We start from the raw sequence: 10,446 nt of genomic DNA, 5'->3' as shown, positions 1-10,446 counted from the left end.
ACCATAAATTCCTTCATCTTATCATGTTAATTGTTCCTGCACCCACTTAAGTATGTGTCTATCATTTTACGTTTTATCCAATCCCAGTGGTTTCCCCGCCTTGCTTTCTCCCACCTCTCTAATCTGTCACCAGTGGATTTCATGTAACCCACTTACGTCCCCTCCTTTGATTGCAATGTATAAAAATAGATGAAAACCCGCCATTCTCGGGAGCATTATCCCAATCCCTTGAGATCCTGCTTCCCAGCAATTGTCGACAGCTGGCTCAAATAAACTCACAAAAACTCTTTACAGGTTTGAATGTTTTTACATCAACAGGACAATGCTCTAGCCAACTGAACTACCCGGCCAGGGTCTGTTTATCAACATTTTAAATCTTCCTGCTGCTGTCATAACTATGAAAATCACAGGGAACACAAACTAGATTAGGGTAGTGGGAACTAAAAAAATAACAGAATATTAAATTCAGCAAGGTTGTATGAATAGAAACTTTTTGACAAAGAGACAAGCTGTAGGAAGGAGTGAAGTTATTGCTAGCGGGACAGTGGGAGCTATGAGAAGAACTGTTATAATCTAGCAACGCAGCATTACAACTAACAGCCAGCTGAGAGAATCAGCAGGGAGCCCAGAGGGGTATGCCGAAAACCTCTGTGCACCGTACCCGCTCACATCTCCTAATACAATCACACCTCCTGCTGGAGAAAAGCTGAGGAAATGACAAGCATGCCGAATGGTGCAGGACAACCAGGATCTTAGTGTACTCAAATTCAGAATACAGGGCGGAGGCGTGAACGACAGGTTGGACAGTGTGACAGTATTTGGTGTGCACTGGGGGGAAGGTGGCTGCTCAGGACCACTAGTTGCCAACTCATTAGCTAGGGCACCTTGCACCTGCTTTCATGATAGGGATGAAATTTGCTGTACTGTACATAGGGAGAGAGGGAGGAAGGGAGAAAGAAGATGGGCAACTGTTCAAAATACAGCTAAACCTAAGGGGAAATGCGCCGAAATCCCAACTAAACAAGCATGTGTAGATTCTTCTGTTTGTAAGGAGATTTCCTGAGAGTTATTTTCCAAAATCCTTTCATGAGTACTTAGTTAACATCTAGACTTCACAGGTAGCTCTACTTGTTTAACTCTGGTTTGTTAAATCACAGTTTTGTGTAGGCCAGTGGTCGGCAAACTCATTAGTCAACAGAGCCAAATATCAACAGTACAACAATTGAAATTTCTTTTGAGAGCCAAATTTTTTAAACTTAAACTATATAGGTAGGTACATTGTTATTAACTTAAATAGGGTACTCTTAAGGCTTAGGAAGAGCCACACTGAAGGGGCCAAAGAGCCGCATGTGGCTCGCGAGCCGCAGTTTGCCGACCACGACCATGGGTCTAGGCTAATGCCTTGAATGCCCCCGGGTTGTTAACGGCCTTGTCTCAGAGCTAAAGGCTGCATTCCTAACCTCAGAATCTCAGAAACAGTGGTGATGAGCCTTTACACTATTGTCTTCCACACTTGGATTTACACTAAGCTGCGGGCCCCTTAAGAGCAGAAGATATTTTTTTCATCTCTATATCCCTGAACCTTACATAGCTACAGTGTCGGCCCTTGATAAGTGGGTGAGGAAGAAGCAGGCTTATAAACCACCCCTTGGTAAGAAGCACAAATTTGCCAATTCTTTTGTAAAGAAATATTTTTATTGATTTCAGAAAGGAAGGGAGAGGGAGAGAGAGAGAGAGACATCAATGATAAGAAAGAATCATTGATCAGCTACCTCCTGCACATCCCAAACTGGGGATGGAGTCCACAACCCAGGCATATGCCCTAACTGGAAATCGAACCCTGACCTCCTGGTTCATAGGTCGACATTCAATCACTGAGCTATGCGATTCTGGGTTTACCAAGGACCCTCCAGTCCGTAGGCTGACGCTCTATCCACTGAGCCAAACTGGTTAGGGCCATGGTCGGCAAACCGCGGCTCACGAGCCACATGCGGCTCTTTGGCCTCTTGAGTGTGGCCACGAAGTTCAATCGCAGTGTACGTGCGCGCCCACACGTGGTATTTTGTGTAAGAGCCACACTCAAGGGGCCACAGTTTGCTGACCACTGGGTTAGGGCATTGAGCGATTCTTCAATGCGCCTTCCTGCTACTGTGCTTGGATCCTAACAGTACCTGTGCTACATTCCTGCAGAGCACCACAGTGCAGGAGGCTGTGCAAGCGCACAGGAAGGGCTGTGACAAAGGTGGTGCTAAATGCTGCTGGTGAGGCTGTTTGTTTTACCAGAGAGTGAAAAGGTGGAAGAAAAATGCAAGGCTGAGACGAGCCCTCGGCTCCCAGCAGTTTGGAATGGAGACAGAGTTCACACATTTGCAAACAGCTTGAATTAAGTGCGTCAGTGACCACTTGACGGAAAACTTACTTCCTGGGAGATTCTGCGCCAGTGGAATTACTGCTCCTCAAAAGTTTTTAAAAATACATTTCTTCTAAATTTTAAAATTCAAGCTTTGTTTTTTGAATTTCTTTGAATGAGATCTTTCTATGCCGTTGGTCTTATTTGGATTTATTCACCTTTTTGACTTGTGAGTTTTTATTTTTTTAATTTCACTTCTCCTGCCACAAGAAACATTAATTATTGGGTCTTCGTCACGGATTCTGGTAAAAAGCCCTGTCACTGCCCTTGCCATTCACCTGAGCTGGTGTTCTGCATTTTCAGGCAACAATGCTCCAAATTTGAGTGTCTTGTCTGTGTGTGTGTGTGTTTTTCTTTTCTCAAAATAATTACACTTATTTTTTAACTTTTTATTAAACATATTGGGGAGGCATTGGTTAATGGAATTATGTAGGTTTTAAGTGTACAATCCCATGATACAATCTGGAGTGAGTTCGTTTTCAGTGCTGGGCTTCCTTTAAAATTTATTAAGCAATAAGATGGAAATTTCAGGACACAAACCAAAGGTCTCTGTTCTCTCCTGCCCAAAGCCACATTAAGCTATATTCCAACATTACATCACAGTTTCAGCCATCTGCCCAGCGACACCTTCAACTCGCCCCACGCTACGCTAAGCACTCACTTAGCGCCAAAGGTTAGACACACAACTGCACAACAGGATGTGAGTTCTGACTCCACTTCCTCATCCCCTGGGATAGAAATAAATGGTCCTTGGTGAATCCAACCATATCTCTAGAATCTTGTTTGGGGCGAGTTCAGTGAGCAGAGTCCCTCTCTGTTCTCTAATTGAACACTAAAATAGCAAGCATCATTTCTAGAAAAAGATTTCTTAAGGGATCTAGCAAATATTGTGTATTCTCTACTAAATATCATTTATTTTTCTGAAAGAAAGCTTACCGTTCTTAAGGGACTTAACATTAAAAGCCACAACTTGATGATCCTGTTTTTGTCTTGGCAAGTATAGGGCAGTGATGGCGAACCTATGACACACAGTTCGTGTGTCACCTCTGACACATGAACTCATATTTTTGGTTGATTTTTCTTGTTAAATGGCATTTAAATATATAAAATAAATATCAAAAATATAAATCTTTGTCTTACTATGGTTGCAAATACCAAACAATTTCTATACGTGACACGGCACCAGAGTTAAGTTAGGGTTTTTCAAAATGCTGGCACGCTGAGCTCAAAAGGTTCGCCATCACTGGTATAGGGGGATAGAGTGGTAGGCTTTAGGCCCAGAAAGGATGTTTAATAAATGTCTCCCAGAACATTAGAGTGGATACTTTAACCACCAAGTAACTGGGTCAAGTAGGACTCTTTCAGTTGCTAAGGACAAAAGTCCATGTCCAATCAGCCTAAGTGAGAAGGGCTGTTATCACATAACTGGCAAGTACGGGACTCAAAACGAGAGCCGGGCACAACACACGTGAAATGTCCCCAAGCTCCCCTGTCTCCACCTCAGTTTCCTTCTCCAGAGCAGCCCTTGCCCTGCAGCAGGAAAGGAGGCTGCCCAGGGATGCAGATTCGCTTTCTTCCAGCTCAGCAACCACAGAGCAAAAAGCATCCCCGAACATCCACGTACCTATCCCAAGAGGAATCTGCGTTAGCCACGTGCCCATCCCTCAACCATCACTGGGCCTGGGGACAGAGTCGTGTGTCCAGAGCCCACATAGTGGAGGCAGAGCACTAGGCTGGACAGGTTGACAGCCTGAACTTTTCCTGGAGGAAGGAGAGGAGATGGTGCCCCAAGAGGGGCAGATGAGGCATAGCTATGGCTACTACAGTCACCCATTTACCGTAAGCAATAGCTTTGTGTTTGCTTTTTATTGTCATGGACCTGGATTACTTAAGAAACATGCACTTCTTCTGTCCCAAGCCCCCTTAGATGGGGCCAGTGCCTGCTTGAGACACAGACAGACACACCCAGCATCGTTCCAGGAGCCTAGCATCACCCTCAGCTCTGTTCTGAACACCCAGGTCCAGGCTGAGACCACTACAGGCCAATCCCACAATCCTGTCCCTAAATGCCAATTAATTGTGGACACTGCGAACTTAGGTCAACCACATCCATCCCAGGCTCCCCTGGATTCACCAGAGCAGCACAGCTAGAGGCGTGAGGCAGGCAGAGGGCCAGCCCCGGGGCGAGGGGTGTCAGGCATCTAGACCCGGTGCCCCTGCTAACAGTCCCCACAGAGGCAGGTGGAGCCCACCGGGCTTTGGTTCAGATATGGAGCCAATGACGGCAGCCACACCGAGAGGGCATGAGGATCAGGAAGCATTTCTCACAGGAAACCCGTCTTTGGAGGAAGCCACCTCCGCGGTTGTCATAGTCCCCTACTGTGGCATGTAAGGTCAGCAGGGGACTGTCACTGTGGACTCAAGTGCCTTTAACACAGTGCATCACAGTAAAGTTCAGGGGTTGGTTTTTTTGTTGGTTGGGGAGGCTTATTTTTAGCTTAAGTTGCTGCCTATTTGACCAGTGAAGATCTTGTATCTTTAGACACTGATCTCTGAGTCTCTCAGTTCCCAGCTTTCAGACACAGGTGCTCCTTCCTGCCTGAGATGTGGAGTCCGGCTTCTGAAGGGACCACAGTTCCTTCTGGTGATGGGGTGTGGTACTTAGAAACTAAGATCTGGGTTACAGAAATGCTCATTGGTGCTGAGATGTCATTGCTTCTAGACCATTTTTACAGACAGGCCTTGGAAATATAATTTTAAAAAATACATATAATGTCTAAAAAAAGAAAAAGAAACATATACTTATAAGAGGCTAATATGCAAAATATTTATATAAAGAACTTATACAACTCAATATGAAAAAAACAAATAGCCCAATTAAAAAATGGGCAGAGGACCTGAACAGACATTTTTCCAAAGAAGTTATGCAGATGCCAATAGACATGAAAAACGATGTTCAACATCACTAACCATCAGGGAAACCCAAAGTAATGAGATGTCACCTCACATCTGTTAGAATGACTATTATCAAAAAGACAAAACCTGCCCTGGCTGGTGTGTCTCAATTGGTTGGAATGTCATCCCATGCACCTACAAGTCATGGATTCGATTCCCAGTCAGGGCAGGTCCAGGAGGCAACCAGTCTGTTTCTCTCACACTGATGTTTCTCCCTCTCCCTCTCCTTCTGTGTTTATCTCTAAAACCTAAAAACATATCCTTGGGTGAGGATTTTAAAAATTAAAAAATAAATAAATACCACTTCTCTGGACCCAGTGCAGACATCGGACCGGGCGGCCATCTCCATTGGAGCATGCCCTCCAGGGAATTCTGACCATGCTCACGTTTGAGAAGCACTGTTCTGGCTGACTTTCCCATTTGAGTTAAAAGATTTCTTTTCACTCCGAAGTAGCTAAGGAGTCAAGAACAGGGATTGCAAAATTTTTCCATTAAAGGCTACACAGTGAACAGCTTGGGCCAAGAGGCAAAATCAAGGTATGTAGGTAATCCTTTAAAATGCAACTGTCGGGCGGGCCAGTGGCGCAATGGATAACGCGTCTGACTACGGATCTTAAAATCCAACTGTTGCCCTCACCGGTTTGACTCAGTGAAAACTACAAAAACAAAACAAACAAATAAAAAACAACAACAACAACAAAGGCAGAGAACATCTTAAAAGTAGTCAGAAGAAAACCAGCAGGCGGACACCCCCCAACAAGTCCTGGACTGCGAGAGGGCACAAATACAGAAAAATCACCAGGAGCCACTCCCATAGATATGTCTATGAGAAAACTCTCCCAGTTTTCCTCCCATCTCCCTAGCCATTTCTCTTCAATTTTTACTGCTGGCTCCTATTCATACCAAAATGTAGTCTGACACAGTCCATGTTTTGTTCCAGACCTTCTCTCCTCATCTCTGACCTTCCTCTGGGTGATCTCAGCCACTCCCTTTCAATTACTACCAGCTGACCACTCGCAAATGCACATCGCCAGTACAGACCAGTCCCGGAGCTCCTGAGCTCCCAACTGCTGTATCTAACTGCATACTAGCCATCTCCACAGGCTCTGTGCCCTACCCCTCAATGTCAATGTGCTTGTCACTAAAATTTGAAACCTGGAAGGCAGTCTTGATACCTCCCTCTCCTTCATCATCCCCTTTCACATTTAAATGATCACAAAACTCACTCAGTGGATAATCAGCCTGCAGAATAGTGTCCCAAGTTCTATTCCGGTCAAGGGCACATGCCTGGGTTGCGGGTTCAATCCCCAGTAGGGGATGTGCAGGAGGCAACCAATCAATAATTCTCTCCCATCATTGATGTTTCTCTCTCCCTCTCTAAAATCAATAAAAATATGTATTTTAAAAAAAATAATCACAAAGCCCTATGCTATCTCCTAAATATCCCAAAACTGTCCACTTCTCAAGCTACCAAGAATTCCTTCTTTAATTACTGCAATAGCCATCCAACTGCCCTATGACAATTCCTGTCCCCTCCCTCCACCAATCCATTCAAATCCAATTATTTCAATCTCTGTCTTTATAAATCCTTCAAAGGCTATAAAACCCAGAATGTCTTGAAGGGAAGTATTGAGACTATACCAGGGTCCTACAGAGAAGCTTGCTAAAATATTGGCTCTTGAACTCAAAACCAGAGAATCTAAACCTCTAGGGATAGGCCCAGACACTGAAAATTTGATCCCAAATCCTTACAATGGCTTAGAGGTCCTATATCATCTGGCCTCTGGCAGCCCCAGGCAAGGGTGGGGCCCTTTCTTCACCATGCTGTGCCCCAGCACCGGTACTTCCCTGGGAGCAGCACTCCGGCATTGGTCACTGTGTGTGATATGTCTGATTCCCGGCCCGAGGGTAAGCTCCAGGAGCGAAGGCTCATGCCTGTTGTGTTCACCAATTATTCCTAGAGCCCAGCACAGTGGGCACAACAACAGCGTTATTTAATTCACTGCCATTCAGAATCCAAGAGAATTTAAGGCAAAGGACTTTCTCCACAGTAAAGTTGGCTAAACATGCCTGAAAACATCCTCATTTGTTGAAATAGTGTATAGACCAAGAAGAAAAAATGGGCTCAGCTAACAATGACTGGAGAAATTAATGAGTGGCCTTGAGGAAAAAGTTTAATCTTCAAAATCAAAGTGCTTTTTTGAAGGTTGATAACAAGCTCTTTTCTTATCTCCAGTGAGATCAAATGAACAGAAATGAGCTTGGCACTACATTCAGCAAGTTTTTGATCATAATGAAACCAAAATGTGGGGTTGGAGTCTGAGTTCGCTGTCTCGTGAAATCGAAGATTGAAGTCACAGACAAAAACTGTTAGCAGAACCAAAGCTTATTGAGAAGCCAGTCCTGGAAAAGGTGCAGCAGGGTTCAGGCCAGTGTCACGGCTTCTGTTCCATGTTGTAGCGGGGTGTCCTTCAGCATCCATGCGATTAAAGCCTGTTAGTACACGTGTAGAGTCCCACATGGCTGTAAGCCACGTGGGCACAGGAGCCAGGAACCTAGTGAGCAAGGGAGAGAGAAGAGAAGAGAGGAGGAAGCACTGGCTTTCTAATCTAGGGGGTAGATACAGCCTTGCGAGCTCTTGATTGGTCCTTTCAAATAATTTTGCCTTAGCAATATCTTTGGGATTGGTTTATACCTGATTGCCTTGTGGTTGGTTATCTGCAAACTACCTGTCTTAGCAATAATCCATACATTTTAAAGTTTGTCTCTCTTCTTTCCTCCCCTCCGTGCCCTCCCTCCCCATCTCCTTCTCTCCCTCCCCATCCCATGGTCCCTGTCCCTGTCTACCTAGCTTCCTTTTGTGTACTCAATAAATACTGTAAGGGTAAATACAAACCTTAAAAAATAAAGTTGAATTTTCTCTGGTATAAAAAAGGAAAGAGATCCCCATCACACATACCTTCTCTTAGAGCATTTCCTTTAGAAAACTTACGAATTCTTTGTTTTTCTTTAAATGTATGTAAATATTTTTAAAAGCTAAACAAGCCTGCTATCAGTTTAACAACCCAGGAGCCATCTCTACATGTAAACATCAGGAAGATAGCGCTGTGAGAGCTTAAAGTGGGCATCTGGCTCCCGTCAGCCTGTCTTGGGTATTTGAAATTTTCATGCTGCTTCTATATCATTGCAATGAGCAATCACAGGTGGTCACCACATTTCCAAGTGAGTTTAGGGTGAACTATGTGTGAGACATGGTGCCTGCCACCAGGTCCTCTTTTCCTGTGGAACAGTTATTTTGTCCTGGCAACATGGATTGACAGGCAGTATCTGCCTGGTTATACTGAAGGGTGAGATGTCTTTACATTCTTTGGCTGACTCCCTGTCATGCACATCACATTTTGGTTAAATGCTTATTCAATAATAAAACTGTCTTCTATGTTTATGGAGAGGTTTTCTGTGTAAAGAGATTTTGTTTTCAATTTTATTTCTCCACTGTTAGGGTTTGGCCAATGATGCGGGCTGTGAAAGAATTCACAACTAAAAGAGGAGATGCAGGGAGGAAGTTTATCTCACTTTCCAAGAGAGGACAGGGCTGGTGTATCGCTAGTCAGTACAGGGCAGGAACAGAAAGCAGCTTCCACTTTTAAAGAGTAGTGCTGCTGTTGCAAGGTGACATGGAAGTGCCTGGTTCTTGTCCCAGCATCTAGAAGCGTTCAGGAATCTGGAGAAGGCTGTGCGTAGACATTAAATAGGAAGCCAGAGACTAATAAAGAGTCCGGAGACGAGATATAATTTTGAAAGGCATTTGGGGGTCAGAGGAGCTTAGCTAAAGGAGCTAAGTTCTAAGGTCTTAAGTCTAAGGTCTTATCAGTGATGGCGAACCTATGACACGCGTGTCAGCGGTGACACGTGAACTCATTTTTTTGGTTGATTTTTCTTTATTAAATGCCATTTAAATATATAAAATAAATATCAAAAATATAAATCTTTGTTTTACTATGGTTGCAAATATCAAAAATTTTCTATATGTGACACGGCACCAGAGTTAAGGTAGGGTTTTTCAAAATTCTGACACGCCGAGCTCAAAAGGTTCGCCATCACTGGCTTAGGTTCTCTCCGTCCCCAGGATCCCATGCTTTTCATTAACACAACTTGTCCTGAGGCGAGGCAGAGGTATACACTTCAAAGGGCCAGGGTTTGGTACAGAGTCCATTGTCAGAATGCGGGAATAGCCTACGGCTGTTCAGGTGTTTGGCCAGTAGGAGGCAATAACATGTAGATTAAGATGCCCTTTAACTGTCTGGCAGCCAAGAAGTCAATTTAATGTATACTATTCAGGTTTGGGTGAATGCCCTTAGCCATTTCCAGATGCAGCCCTGCTGTCATGCTGGAATTGGTCTCAGGCATGGAAGGGAGGAGGACTTGGGCTGAAGTTGAGCAGATACCAGGGGCTGTCTTGAAAAATGACAGTTTGTTTGCTTTCCAGGAGACAGCTGGGCAGATGTCTTAGGGAGGTGTCTTGTCAGTATCTCCCCCAAGCCTGTAAAACATGCTCAGAGCAAAAGTTATGAAGAGTCCAAAGAGGCTTGTTTGAAGGGGAGGGGAGAAGAGAACTTTCTACTAATTATCCCAGAGTTCTGAAAACAGCAGGGAGGAGGGGCATGCAAGAACGTAGCCATTAGAGTAACTTGTCTTGCAGTTTGAACAGAGGGCTGTTTGAATCAGAGGAGCTAACAGTCTTGGGGTTTAATTACCAGTTACTTCCCGTAAGTCATGCAAAGCCACCGCAAAGAAAAAGGAAGGCCTTTTTCCTGTCCTTACATCCACCAGGACCAATCCCCGGCCAGAATGACTAAATGAAAGGTGGTGAATAAACATCCAACAGCGGTTTACCAGTGGTGGAAGCGGGGTGCAGCGGCTGGAGCATTGCAGCTGGGCCCTGCTCTGGGGAGCCTGCACCGCTGAGCAGGATGAGTACCCTGCCCTGAATAACGACTCATCCACTTTTAGGGTACTTCTTTTGCCCCCTGCACTCCTGTCTCCCCTGACTCCTACCTCCTGGTCTCAGCACTTCTTTAAAC

The 10,446-nt window shown here is 44.6% G+C and overlaps 1 long non-coding RNA gene across 1 annotated transcript in view; it reads right to left on the bottom strand.

Moving 5' to 3' along the window:
• Positions 1 to 7,735: 7,735 nt before the first annotated feature.
• LOC107182768 overlaps positions 7,736 to 10,446 on the bottom strand; it is a 24,471-nt gene continuing 21,760 nt past the window's right edge. Inside the window, exon 2 of the long non-coding RNA XR_001513501.1 lies at positions 7,736 to 7,920. This is a non-coding gene — a long non-coding RNA (uncharacterized LOC107182768). The remainder of the gene's footprint in view (positions 7,921 to 10,446) is intronic.

The sequence above is a fragment of the Myotis davidii genome, unplaced genomic scaffold, assembly GCF_000327345.1.
Source record: "Myotis davidii unplaced genomic scaffold, ASM32734v1 scaffold97, whole genome shotgun sequence".
NCBI lineage: Eukaryota > Metazoa > Chordata > Mammalia > Chiroptera > Vespertilionidae > Myotis > Myotis davidii.
Note: the sequence above shows the minus strand (reverse complement) of the source record. Positions and strands in the feature narration are given on the sequence as shown.